The sequence below is a fragment of the Psammomys obesus genome, unplaced genomic scaffold (genome assembly GCF_907164565.1).
Source record: "Psammomys obesus unplaced genomic scaffold, mPsaObe1.curated_primary_1811, whole genome shotgun sequence".
NCBI classification, from domain to species: domain Eukaryota; kingdom Metazoa; phylum Chordata; class Mammalia; order Rodentia; family Muridae; genus Psammomys; species Psammomys obesus.
The window spans coordinates 5,132,431-5,146,049 of NW_026596155.1; the positions used below are offsets into that span (position 1 = coordinate 5,132,431).

General features: G+C 44.3%; 1 pseudogene; it reads left to right on the plus strand.

Moving 5' to 3' along the window:
- Nucleotides 1–271: 271 nt before the first annotated feature.
- LOC129667090 (PRELI domain-containing protein 1, mitochondrial-like) overlaps nucleotides 272–13,619 on the plus strand; it is an 85,897-nt pseudogene continuing 72,549 nt past the window's right edge.

Sequence of the window (13,619 nt, forward strand, 5' to 3'; positions counted from 1 at the left end):
CATCCTGAATTACAGGGGCCGGTGTGTGTGTGTGTGTGTGTGGCAGCGGGGGGTGGGTGGGAAGACCAAAGTGATTTCACAAAGTCTACTTCCTTTCTGTCTGAAGACAATATCCATCAACCGGTCCACCCACCCTTTTTTTTTTTTTTTTTTTTCTTCAGTAATCTTTAAGCTACTCAGAAGCCTCTTTTTCTTGCTTTCCTTTACCTCCTAAAGACCTTCCGGAATTGCTTCTTTCCAGTAATGAAGGAGGGATTGCCAAAGCGATAGCATGTTACCGTGCGAGTGTGAATGTCTGGTGGCGGTGGGGACAGCGAGAGCGATCACAGCAGTCTTGACATTGTACTCAAAGTCGGCCGACTGTCAGTCCCGGAGGTATATCATCCCAGAGGGTGACGATGGTCCTGTGTAGGCCTTTACTGCTGCGGTAGGCAACACCATCAACTGTACTCTCCTCGTGCGTTTCTTCTGTCTCCAGTGTGACATGGAGTCACCCATCTCGTCACCATCTTCATGGATCCCGGGATATGTGTTATGCTGACTGCAAATGCTGAAAGTAATCGCTCCTGAAGAAATCAAACAGACTCAAACGAGGCTGGGCTGGGAGCTCAGAAGGTGCTTGGAGAGGAGTTTGAGGGATGGATGGAAGGCAGAAGATGACCATGTTTATTAGGCCGATCATGGAGAAAGTGTGAGTTGGCCCTTGACCCTGTTTTTGCTTCCATTGGGCTCGTGGCAGCTTGGAGAAGTGGAGCCGCCTCAAGAGATGACTGGACATCCACCTCCCATAAGAACTCAAGGCATCTTGAACAGAATTGATCCAGAAACCTCAACTCCGAAAACAAACAAAAAAAAAAGCAGACCTCGGCACTGAAAGGGCCTTTACTGCCCTCACGTGGTAGATTGTGGACAGTGATGAAGGAATCAAATGGGACTTGTTCTAAGTTGGAGCAGGCAGAAAGCCATGACATTTGAAAGCTACTTCTCAGATTAAAAGCTTTCATTTCCTGGGGGGAGGGGGAGCCATCCAGGTTTGCAACTGTTTTGAGCTCTCTCTATTTTTATGAAGCCTCAACTTACTGTTTACTGACTTCTACTTGTTTCTGTTATAAGTCAACGAGAGGCACGTCTTTGGTGAAATGCTGCCATCTTGTGGGAGTTGTGAAGAACTGTGTGACCTTACCAGGCATGTATTGTCAGCTAAGTCAGAACTCATTTGTAAGCAAAACTGTGACTCCAGTGGAATTAACATTAATATCTTCCTTTTGTAGTCTGGACACTTCTGTGTGAATGAATAATTTCTCAGCCTCAGCAAAATAACACACACACACACACACACACACACACACACACACACACACACACTCACCAGATTATTTTCTCCTTTCTTTCCAAATCTTCTTGAACGTTCCCATGCCCTCAAGAGGAGAAAGAGGTATCTAGTAGTGAATTCACACTAACTGTGAACAAGCACTGCCCATTTCAAAGCCAGTGACTTGTAGTCTCCCCATCTTTTCTGCCCCCATCTCCAGCACATTACTCGGCTCTTCTTCTTCTCCAGCCTTCCTCATCACTCATCCTGTTATCTCATCCCACAGCTCCTGAAGGCGTTTCCTGGGAATCTGCCAGTGAAGCCTATGAGATGCAGGTAGACCAGAAAGCAGGTAGGGAGGCTTCAGGTCCCTCTCTCTCCATCCTCTCCTCCACATCCTCAGGTCTCATCCTCAGCGACCCAAGAGACTGCCTGCTGTGGCCTCTCCTGCTACTATAATCAGTGAAAGACACAGACACCTGATAGATTTTAAAATAGCCATATTTTACCTGGGGAAAGGCAGATATTACCCCCTAAGCTACCTTTACCTCCCAAGCCCCCATTCATGCCTTCTGCTCTAATCATTTCTGTCTGGGATACCTAACATCCATTATCTCAAAACACTGATGTTCTTCATCTGGGCTGCTTTCCTCTATTGACGCTGATCCAGCCATGTGCTCCTTTCCATGCTAACCCATCGAGGCTCTCTGCTTCCTTCCGGTACCTGTTTCTCTCTGCTTCCCATGATCCTCCTCTCTTCAAAGCCTTTGAACTTTGGCCACACCTACCTTACTCTGTCCTGCCCAAGTGTGTAGGAATTTATTCAGCCAATCGTGGATAATTGGGGAACATTCCTTACCATCACATGGGTATAGGAGATAGTTCAACATTCATAACAATGCCCACAGCAGGACGGTAACCAGATCTCAAGGCACCGAAATCATCATTTGCAAACATAGTTGGACCTTCCTCTAACATCTCTCCCTTTGACACCCATCCAACAAAGATAACAACAGATTTCAACACCTAGAATTACAATCATCCCAAGCCAGATGCCTAGATGTCATTGTAAAAACACAAGTAAAACAGCTGGGACAGTATATCTCCACTGGAGTCTAGAAGCCCTACTAGAGTAGGCCCTGAGAACTGCACCATAGCTGAAGCACAGGACAAGAGCTTTAAAATAGCATTTATGAATATACTAGAGACCCTTAAAGATGAAGTAAATAAATCCCTTAAACAAATCTATAAAAACAAAATAGTAGAAGGAAATGGATAAAGCAGTTAAATAAGTGGAAATACAATCAATAAACAAACCCCAAACTGAGGGTAAAGTAGAAATGAGAGCCTAAAAGGCATGCCTCACCAACGAACTACAAGAGATGGAAAAGAGAATCCTGGATACTAAAGACATGGTAGCTGACATGGTCACCATGGTAAAAGAAAATGTTAAAGCTGAAGAAAAAAAAAGTCTGGCACAAAACATTCAGAAAATATGGGACACTATGAAAAGATCAAATCTAAGAAAAATAGAACTAGAGAAAGAAGAAACCCAGGTTAAAGGCACAGAAAATATTTTCAACAAAACTATAGAAGAAAATTTTAAAAAAAAGCAATGCTTAACAAGGTACAAGAAGCATATTGAACACCAAATAGAATGGATCAGAAAAAAAATTCCCCTCAGAACATAATAACCAAAACGCTACACAGACAGAACAAAAAAGGAATATTAAAAGCAGCAAGGGGGAAAAGAAGATCAAGAAACATATAAAGGCAGACCTGTTAGAATAATAATTGACTTCTCAATGGAAACTCTAAAGGCTGGAAAGGCTTGGACAGATGTGCTGCAGGCTCTAAGAAACCACATGTGCAAGCCCAGAGTAGTATACCTGGAAAAACTTTCAATCACTGTACATACAGATAACACATTCTATGATAATTTAAGCTACAAATCCAGCTCAACAAAAGGTGCTAGAAGAAAAACTCCAACTTACAGAGGTTAACTGCATTCCTCAAAGCATAAGAAATAAATAATCCTAGACTAGTAAATCAAAAAGGGGAAACACACACACACTACCACTACTGCCACAATGATAAACTAACAGAAACCAACAAATTTCTCATTAGTAAATTTCAATATCAGTGCTCTCAATTCCCCAAGAAAAAGTCACAGACTAGCAGAATGAATGCAAAAACTTAATCTTTCTTTCTTCTTTATCCACGGAACACGCCTCAACATCAAGAATAAATATTACCTCAGGGAAAAGATTAGAAAAAGATATTCCGAGCAAAGGGATCTAAAAAGCAAGCTGGTGTAGCCATTTTAATATCTAACGAAATAAGTTTTCAACCAAAACTAATCAAAAGAGATAGGGAAGGACACTACATACTCACCAAAGGAAAAAACCCACCAAGAGGACATTGCAATTCTTCACATCTATGCAGCAGACACGAAGGCACCCAAGTTCATAAAGGAAGCACTACTACGGATGAAATCACATACCGACCCTCACGCACAGTTCTGGCTTCCTTTAATGATGGACTCTAATGTGGAGATGAAAGCCAAGTAAACCCTTTCCTCCCCAGCTTGCTTTTTTAGACACCCTAACCGAGACAGCACTCTACCAAAGGGGAAAGGTAAACACCAACCTGGCTACAAACCTACTGACCTGCAGTGGTGTCCTGCCAGCGAGAGGCAGTAGTGAAACAGTGGCACAAAGCTTGGGTGACCGAGAACCTGGGTAAAACCAAGCACAACTGTTTTACTAAAAGAGCATAGCAGCCAAGGCGGTGCTGGTGCACACCTGTAATCCCAGCACCTCAGGAGGCAGAGGCAGGGGGATCTGGATGCATTAGAGGCCAACTCACTACAGAGTGAGTTCCAGGACAGCCAAAGGCTACATAGAGAAATCCTGTCTCAGAAAACAAACAACAGCAACAAAACGATAGCAATAAAATGACTCCTAACAACATTCTGCTACACTCATAGATCAGCGCCTTGCTCAGCCATCATCAGTGAAGCTTCCTCCTGCAGTAGATGGGAACAGATACAGAGGCCCACAGCCAGACAATATGCAGAGAATGAGAGACCTTGGAACATTTGGTCCTAGATGGGATGTTGTCAACAAATCCCTCCTCTCAAGGTTGAAGGAATCCTGTGAAAGAGGGAGGGAGAAAGAATGTAAGAACCAGACAGGATGGAGGACACCAAGGAGACAAAGCTTTCTAAACACATAGGATCAATGTTGATCCTGTGTATGAACTCACAAGAACTGTGGCAGCGTGTGCATAGCCTGCAGGATCTCCACCAGATAGGGTTCTGGAGCTGAAAAGAGAAGTGGACATATGCCCTCATGGCTAACCCAGAACCTATCTCAAGTTGATAGCCACTTGCAAATGAAAGTTTGGTTTTTCCCAAGGCAGACTCACTGAGGAAACAAACGACTGTCAACACAAAAGGAATTCAAGAACATCTTTGGAGGTTCTTGTCCTATGCTGATGGGTTGAGTTTTGTTTTATCTTATTCCACTGTATTATACTTGATTATTATTCCTTAGAATCCTGTTTGTTTTCTAATGAGAGACAGAAAGGTGGAGAATACAGATGGGAGGGGAGATGGGCAGAAACTGGGAGGAGTAGAGGGAAGGGGGAAATCAGAGTATATTTTGTGAAAACAACAACAAACAAACAACTAAAGAATGAAAAAAACAAAACAAACAAAAACAAAAATGTTAACTCCTAAATAAATACAGTACAGAGCACATTATTTGACTTTAAGTCCTTCTTTTTGGCTCAATTTCTATTTTTTTTTTTTTTAATGTGTAATTCAGAAATCTGTCAAATGGAAGACTTATTTCACTCGATTTCCGTTTGAGGCCACCCCTCCTGCCTCCACAGACCTCACTGAATAGACTATCCCTTCCTTTGTACACAGGCATATGCTGGGTTCAGTGGAGCCCATAAAATACACTGAATCCAGGATTCCCAAAAAGAAGACGTGGTCCCAATCTTCTCTATTTACAGATCTTGACCCCTAGTTACATTACATTCCTTCTGCTTCTTTACAGTGAACACTGAAGCGGGAAAACACAGACAAACCAGAAAAGTATTGGGTGAAGACTCCTAAAATATTCATTAGAAGCAAAGCTGTTGGTTTCTGTTTTCAGAGTCAACGGGTTTAAAAACGGCAGCACATTTCTTCAGAACCTAGGGATGCCTCTATGGTCGAGTCCCCCAAAGACTGTTCATTTCCTGAAGGTTCTAAGTGACCCACTGTAATTGCTAAGCCATGAAAGAGAAACTCAGATTCTCAAACCGGCCCCAAGTCTGGATCCAGAAGGCCTTGGCCTGGAGGAGAAGCCCCGTCCACGCTCTTCCCGCACCCAGCTCCGTCACCTATGCCTACACCCAATGGCAGCCTCTCCAGTGAGCTCACCGACTAGGCAAGGTCATTATTATTTTTCTGTTCACATACAAGAGACAGCAAAAGCTGAGTGAGTCCCAAGCTCGTGCTCCCAGATCCAGAACGCCCCAGCCACTCCCGCATGCTAGGCTCTGCTAGCAGCTCTCTGCCTCTTTATTCACATTAGCTACGCACTCTTCCGCGGCTCCTCCTTCACCAGACAGGCTCAGTCTTGATTCAGATATGCCCTGCACATGCATTTTAAAACGAAGAATAGTGATTTACCGCTACTTAGAATTTGGAATAATTCATGTAAAGGTTTGGACTTCAAACTGATTTTTAAAAATCAGGATTCGGTAACACCCAGCCTATAGTCAGTGTCCTTATAAGGAGGCTGCGCAGAGCTGATGGTTTTTGCTGCAGCCCTTGCTCTCTTCTCCTATTCCTGCATTACCCTCTGTCACTGCTAGGGGCACCCAGATTCTGGATGCTTTTCTCCTGTCCTCTTTTTTTCTTTTTCTTTTCCTCTCCCTCTGCACTCAGTGTGATGGTGTGAAGAAATGCTCTGTCTCCTGTGTCTCCCCAGGACTAGTAATTTTTATTTCTACTTCATTTTTTTTTTGTTTTCTTTTATTGTAGGAAAGTTATGTTATTTTTATTTAGTCTCTCTCTGTGTGCCTATGCAGGGGCCAGAGGAGGACGCTGGGTGGTCCGTTCTACCCCTCCGACTGTATTCTCTTGAGACAGGGCCTCTTGTGAACCTGGAGCTCGATGTTTCTGATAGACTGGCTGGCCAGAGAACTTCTGGGATCCGCATGCCTCTGTCCTACCCACCCCCATCCCCAGGGTTACAGCCGTTCATCACCACGTGCAGCTTTTACGTCTCTCTCTCTCTCTGTGTGTTCGTTCCCCTTTTAAGACTTATTTTGATTTTATGCGTATGAGTGCTTTGCTTGCATTTATGTATGTGTGCCATGTGGCTGCTCGGTAGCCACTGAGGCCAGAGGAGGTCACTGGACTTCCTGGAGATGGACTTTATAGATGGTTGTGACCACCATGGCGTCCTAATTAGGGTATTTATTTGCTGTGATGAAACACCATGTCCCAAAAGCAAACTGGGGAGAAAAGGGTTTCTTTGGCTTATACTTCCGTATTGCTGCTCATTATTGAAAGAAGTCAGGACAGGAACTAAAACAGGGCAGGGTCCTGGAGGCAGGAGCTGATGCAAAAGTTATGGAGGGGTGCTGCTCACTGGCTTGCTCCTCATGGCTTGCTCGGCCAGCTTTCTTATAGAACTCAGGACCACCTGCCCAGGGATGGCTCCACCCACCATGGGTGGGGCCCTCCCCAGCTGGTCACTAATTGAGAAAATGCCTTACAGCCGGATCTCATGGAGGCATTTCTTGAACTGAGGCTTCTTCCTCTCTGAAGGAGACTTTTATTTCTACTGCATTTCTTGACACAAAGCTTGTGTCAAGTTGACATACAAAACCAACCAATACATATAGGGTGCTGGGAACTGAACCTGGGTCATCTTGGAGCAATTGGTGCTCTTAACCACTGAGCTGTCTCTCTTGCCATCAACTTTCCTTCTTTGCCTTCTCTTTCAGTCCCTTCCTCCGCGCTTTCCATCTCTATCCTGGTACCAAAGCAACGCCAAACACTGTGGGCTCCACAGTATCTTCCCATCACTAAGCTACTGAATATTTCCACCTGACTCCAGGCTCCAGTCAGTCAAACTACTTTAGAGTTTTTCTTGAGGAGAAAACAGACTTCCCGAGCCACCAGCTTGTGACAGACAGCTGCTCTTATCAGGTACATGCTGCTCCCAAACAGATGAAGTGAAATGGTGATGCCAGAGGAACTGAAAGTCAGCCACTTGTCCTGACACGCTCCGATGTACAGGCGCTGTCATTCTAGTGTTGCAGGAGGCCTTCTCTGTGAGGCTGGGAGTGCGATTCCTTGAGTTTTCAACGTTTTACTCACGGAGTTAAGTTTTTTGAACTTCATAGGATTGGTTGTTCCATTTGTTTTTTTTGGACACTGTGAAAGGACTTGGATCCACATGAAACACTAGGACAAAGGGCAGGGACTCCGAGATGAAAACAGGAGATTGAGGATGAGGGAGAAGGGAGAAAGGAACAAAGGAGAGGGAGAAGGGGTATTTGTCCAGAAGGGACAAAGGACTGCCTCTGGACAGAGAGGAGACAGCCATGGCCCATAGGCAAATGATAGTTTATAAAAGTAAAAAGAAAAAAAAAAAAAAAAAAAAAGAAACCGTGTTAGGAAGAGGTGTTTAATTTTAATTGGGCAGTTAATTAGGTTAATCAAAGGTGGCTTTCAATTGCTGGCCTTCAATACTTTCGTAGCTGGACCTAGGCAGTCAGCCTCAGAAGGAGGAAGTGACCAAATAAGGGAACAGAGTTTGGTGGCTAGCTTTAGGAATCCAATTTAACAGTCTTTTAGCAAGACAGAGGGAATGGGGAAAGGGCGAGGCCCTCCAGAGCCATGTTTGCCATCCTTGGGCTGGCTCGAGTCCCTTCACACTGTAAGTAGTCACTTTTCCTCCGACAGAAACTTGCAGCAAAGGCAAGGACAGGATAAGACTGTCTTACAGAGGGGGTTGGAGAGATAGCTCAGTGCTGAAGAGCACTGCCTGCCCTTCCAGAGGTCCTGAGTTCAATTCTCAGCAACCACATGGTGGCTCACAACCATCTATACTGGGATCCGATGCTCTCTTCTGACATGCAGATGTACATGTAGATAGGATACTCATATACATAACATGAATAAGATCTTTTTAAAAAAAGGAAACAAAAAAAAAAGACTGTCTTTGAGAGATGCATGATTCCAAAGGTCACCTCCTACGATCCCCAAAGCATCTTTACGAAGGTCTCCAGGATCAACTTCACATTCCAGTTCAGTAAGAGAAAAGGTCTTAAGAGAAAAGGTCAAGTGTAGAGCGGAAGGGTGAGACACAAACAAAAACAAGGTCCTCCGCCGGTAGCCGCCTTCTCTGGTCACTTCCAACAGGGAATCCTGTGGCAACAGTGCTGCGTGCTAGGACTCTTTCTGGCATCAATCTGCCAGTGCTTGCTGTGATCCTCTTGATCTTCCAGGGTGGAATGACCATGGAGTCAAATTCGCAGTTTGGATGTGGCTCGTCCTCCAAGGCTTTGTAGTATTTCAAGGTTGGTCCTAGCCTGTGCGATGTTAAAAGAAGTGAGACACTTACGAGAAGAGGTGATATGGGAAGTAATTAGGCTATTTAGGGCTGTGGGTTATATGTGAGGAATTACATGCCGCAGAACAGGTCTGGTACAAGGAGGTGTATTTGGGCGGGAAGGGAAGGGAAGGGAAGGGGAGAGGAGTTAGAGCCTGCATGAGCCATGAGGGCAAAGAAACAGACCAAGAGAAACAGAGCTAGACAGAGAGGGACAGAGAGACAGAGAGCAAGAGAGCGTGGGGTGATGCGTGGGTCCTTTTTACTGGTGGGGCACCTGACGGCGGCCACAGGTGATGACGTTGCCAGGCCCCTGAAGGCCCCTGGATGTAGGTCAGCTGAGTTGCCTGTGGCATCAACACTGTGCCTTTGGGAGATGAACGGATACAGTTCTCAGGGACCCTTGTGATTAGTCCTCACAAGAAGCTTTTTCATCTCGAGTGTCCTGCCCTGCCGTGTTTTCTGTCCTTCTCACACATGCTCATACCACGATGCTGTCAGTCATAATGTGATTCAGCCAAGACTCCCAGCAGAGGCAAATCCACGGGACAATCCTATCTGGGGTTTCTACCTAGGTGAGTTCTTTCCACCTAAAACTGTAAACTCCTTCCACTTATAAGTTAACCAACTCCAAGTGCACTGATACAAGGATAAAACGGCCTAATATGTAGAGGGTTAGGGGAGAAGGGAGAAGGGAGAATCTTGGTATTGTGGTTTCTTCTGGCTCATCTTCATCCTTTCTTTACATAAGGACACAGCCAGAATGTTATTTTTGTATCCAGTAAAAGGAGCCTTCTCAGATATTCCTGAGCCTGACTCTGTTTTCAGTGCCTTTGAGGCTACAAAGCTGGCATCCAGGAATTACAATAGCTTGGATGAAAGTCCCAGATCTACCACCTGCCTGCTCTTTTCTGTTTCTTGATGGACCATTGCTCACTGGGTAAGCAGACACTCTCAGATGGCCTTAAATGACCCTTAAGAACTCATCTAAAAGAGTCTTGATATTTTTAACAGTTATTTTCTCAAGTCAGATGTATTCATTTCACCCTATGAGTATTTTGTATGTGCTTGTGTATACGCGCAGCTTTAGCGTGCTTAGTGTCAAGGAGGTCAGAAGAAGGCATCAGAGCCCCTGGAACTGGAGTTATAGCTGATTGTGAACCATTGTGTGAATGCTGGGGCTTGAACTCAAGCCTTCTCCAAGAGCAACAAATGCTTTTAACCACTGAGCAGTCTCTATGGCCCAGGAGGCATGATTTTTTTTTTTTTTTTGGTTCTACCACCAATGTGTCCTTGGACGATGGATGGTGGACAGTAGGCAGAGTTCCCTTAGTTCTCTCTCTTATTCATATGTAAGATGGTTGCACAATATCTTTTCCCATCTTTGAAAACATTAGCTGCTTTAGAAAATATCTATTTAGAATTAATTTTCTATTTAGAAAGTAGAAATTAGCTGTTTTTAGAAAATATCTCTTGAATGCATATAGAGTCCTATAGTTGACACTTTCACTGTCAAATAACCAACAAAGAAGTTGATGCTGAAGATGTTATGCCCATTTGGCAGATATGTAAACTGAGGCTTGAGGAGGTAATTAATCTTACAAAGCCAAGAATCTATGAAAGTCTGGCATTCAATACAGGTCAATTTAACTCCAGATGCTATGTTCTTATTACCTCAAGGTTGCTATAAAAGTAATTGGGATCTGGTTTTTATTCCAAGGAGCTTTCAGCCAGTATAGGTGACAATATGTACATTCTTCAGCTTACAAAATAGTCTATAAATTCTGCATTCTTGACAAATGCACAGGTTGTAGGACAATGGTTCTTAACCTCTGTGTCTCTGTAGAGAGAATATCTTGTGTACTGTATGGATGCAACACCCTTCAGTAATAATAATAATAATAATAATAATAATAATAATAATAATAAACATAAACATATGGCCTATAGGAAAGGGTAGAACAGAAGGTGGGACATCCAGTAGGCAGAAAGGATTCTGGGATAGAGCCAGGCACAGGAGATTCGCCTGGGAAGATGTGAGGAGGCACGGTACCTGAGCAGAGGTAACCAGCCAAGTGGCAGAATATAGATTAATATAAATGTGTTATTTTAAGTTATGAGCTAGTTAGAGAAGAGCCTAGCTATATGGTCTAGGTATCTGTAAATATATTTTGAGTCTCATGAGTCATTATTCTAGGAGGTTGGGGTCACAAGGAAAAACACACACCCTACTACAGGTCTCGACACTCCCCCATCTTCCCAAAACACAAATATTTACAGGATTCACAACAGTAGCAAAACTACAGTTGTGATGTAGCAATGAAAATATTTTATGGATGGGGGTCACCACAACATGAGGAGCTGTATTAAAGGGTTGCAGCATTAGGAAGGTTGAGAACCACTGCTGTAGGAGAATGTTGTTTCGTTTGGGTTTTTGTTATTGGCGATGCTGTTACAGTTACAGTCTGAACCTCTCTCAGTTTTCTGAGTTAAGAAGACAGCACATATATCCAAAATATGCTCAAGTACACAACAAGGACATTTGCTCAACCAGCAGCTTTATGTGTAATATCCAGAACCTGGAAACAACCTAGATGCCCCTCAACTGATGAATGCATACAGAAATTGTGGTACATTTACACAATGAAATACCACTTAGCAATTAAAAACAAGGAAATCATGAAATTTGCAGGCAAATGGTGAGATCTAGAAAAGATCACCCTGAGTGAGGTATCCCAGAAGCAGAAAGACACACACGATATATACTCATTTATAAATGGATATTAGACATATAATATAGGATAAACATACTAAAATCTGTACACCTAAAGAAGCTAAGCAAGAAGGAAAACTCTGGGTAAGATGATCACTCCTCACTCAGATAGGCTAACGGGATGGACATTGGAAGAGGGAGAAAACAGGGAACAGGACAGGAGCCTACCACAGAGGGCCTCTGAAAGACTCATCCCAATAGGGTATCAAAGCAGATGCTGAGACTCATAGCCAGACTTTGGGCAGAGTGCAGGGAATCTTATGAAAGAAGGAGAAGATAGAAAGACTTGGATGGAAACAGGAGCCAAGGAGAGCAACAGAACCAAGAAATCTGGGCCCAGGTGTCTTTACTGAGACTGATACTCCAACCAAGGACCATGCATGATAACTTAGAACCCCTGCACAGATGTAGCCCATGACAACTCAGTATCCAAGTGGGTTCCCTAGTAAGAGGAACAGGGACTGTCTCTGACATGAATTCAGTGGCTGGCTTTATGATCACCTCCCCCTGATGGGGGAGCAGGCTTACCTGGCCACAAAGGAAGACAATGCAGCCAATCCTGATCAGACCTGATAGGCTAGGGTCAGATGGAAGGGGAGGAGGACCTCCCCATTAGTAGACTTGGAGAGGAGCATAGGAGGAGATGAGGGAAGGAGGATGGGATCGGGAGGGATGAGGGAGAGGGCTACAGCTGAGATACAAAGTGAATAAACTGTAATTAATATAAAAAAATAAAATTAAAATTAAAAAAGAAGACAGCACACACTGGTGTCCAAGAAACTCAGGAAACTTTAATCTTTCTAAGAGCTGTGAGGAATGGGCTTCAGCATAACCCCTCAGTTCTACACCTTCCTCTCATACTGTGGATCATGACACAGCCTTCTCTGTGGTCCAGGGCCTTAGCTGACTCCCTGGCATCAGCGCTCACTCATGGTTGTTCTGCTTGTGCTACCTAAGGGCAAGCAGGCACTTCAGCTGTGGGAATGAAGACTCTCAGAAGTCCTGCTGCGGTGTCCTGAAGGACCCAAACGATCATACTCACTTGGCAAATGTTAGACTCCAGCCCAGATGCCAGATTTGTATCCTCTGACCCTCCAGGAAAGAATCATTACGTCATTCAGAGACAGGCTGTCGCCCAACAAAAACAAAACAGTTTATAGCTGCGTTACTATCCCGCTTGAAACTTTCGACTAAGGCATCGCATGCTCAGTGTGTAGTCTAGTGACCCCTGTGGCTGCCAGACTCCAAAGCAAAGATCCATTTCATCAGATGGGTCATTCCCAGGTCCAGAACAGCGGTGGCTTAGCTGCCTGGCATGCAGGGAAGAAACACCTGTGGTCCCACACTGGCAATTAAGAAGCACTTGTTCGGCCTGTAAAAGCTGCCAAATGTCTGCATCTCAGGAATGAGATCTGGCTGTGTGGAGGGAAGGGACCCCCTGGCTTGCACCACATTCTTTCAGGCTTAATCTACTCGTTAAGCAAAGTGGAAACAGCTTTCCTGCCACCCAGGGCCAACTGAGTGTGCAAAGCAGTGTAACTTGCTGCACAGCTGCTTTTGCAACCATTCACTTCAGTCCCCCAGACAGAGTTCTAGGACTTTCCCAAGTGGGCAAGTTTTGAAAATGCAGATCTTCAGCAGAAAGGTGAAAAACCTATTATATACATGCAAGCAGGTGAAACCATGAATTGCAATAACAGCTTGATAATTTTCATTGGAAAATGATTTCCTTTGTTCGGCTGAGCAGATGAGACTCCATGGATGCGGCAGCGAGAAAGTGGCCTGGAAGGCTGTGGGAACCATGGCTTAGCCTTCAAGTGCCGCCCAGACACTTGGCCTTTCTCTGACCTTTCTCTGGGGAGAAGGCAAACGTGAAACTGATTTCACAAGCATGGTAAATCGAGTGCTT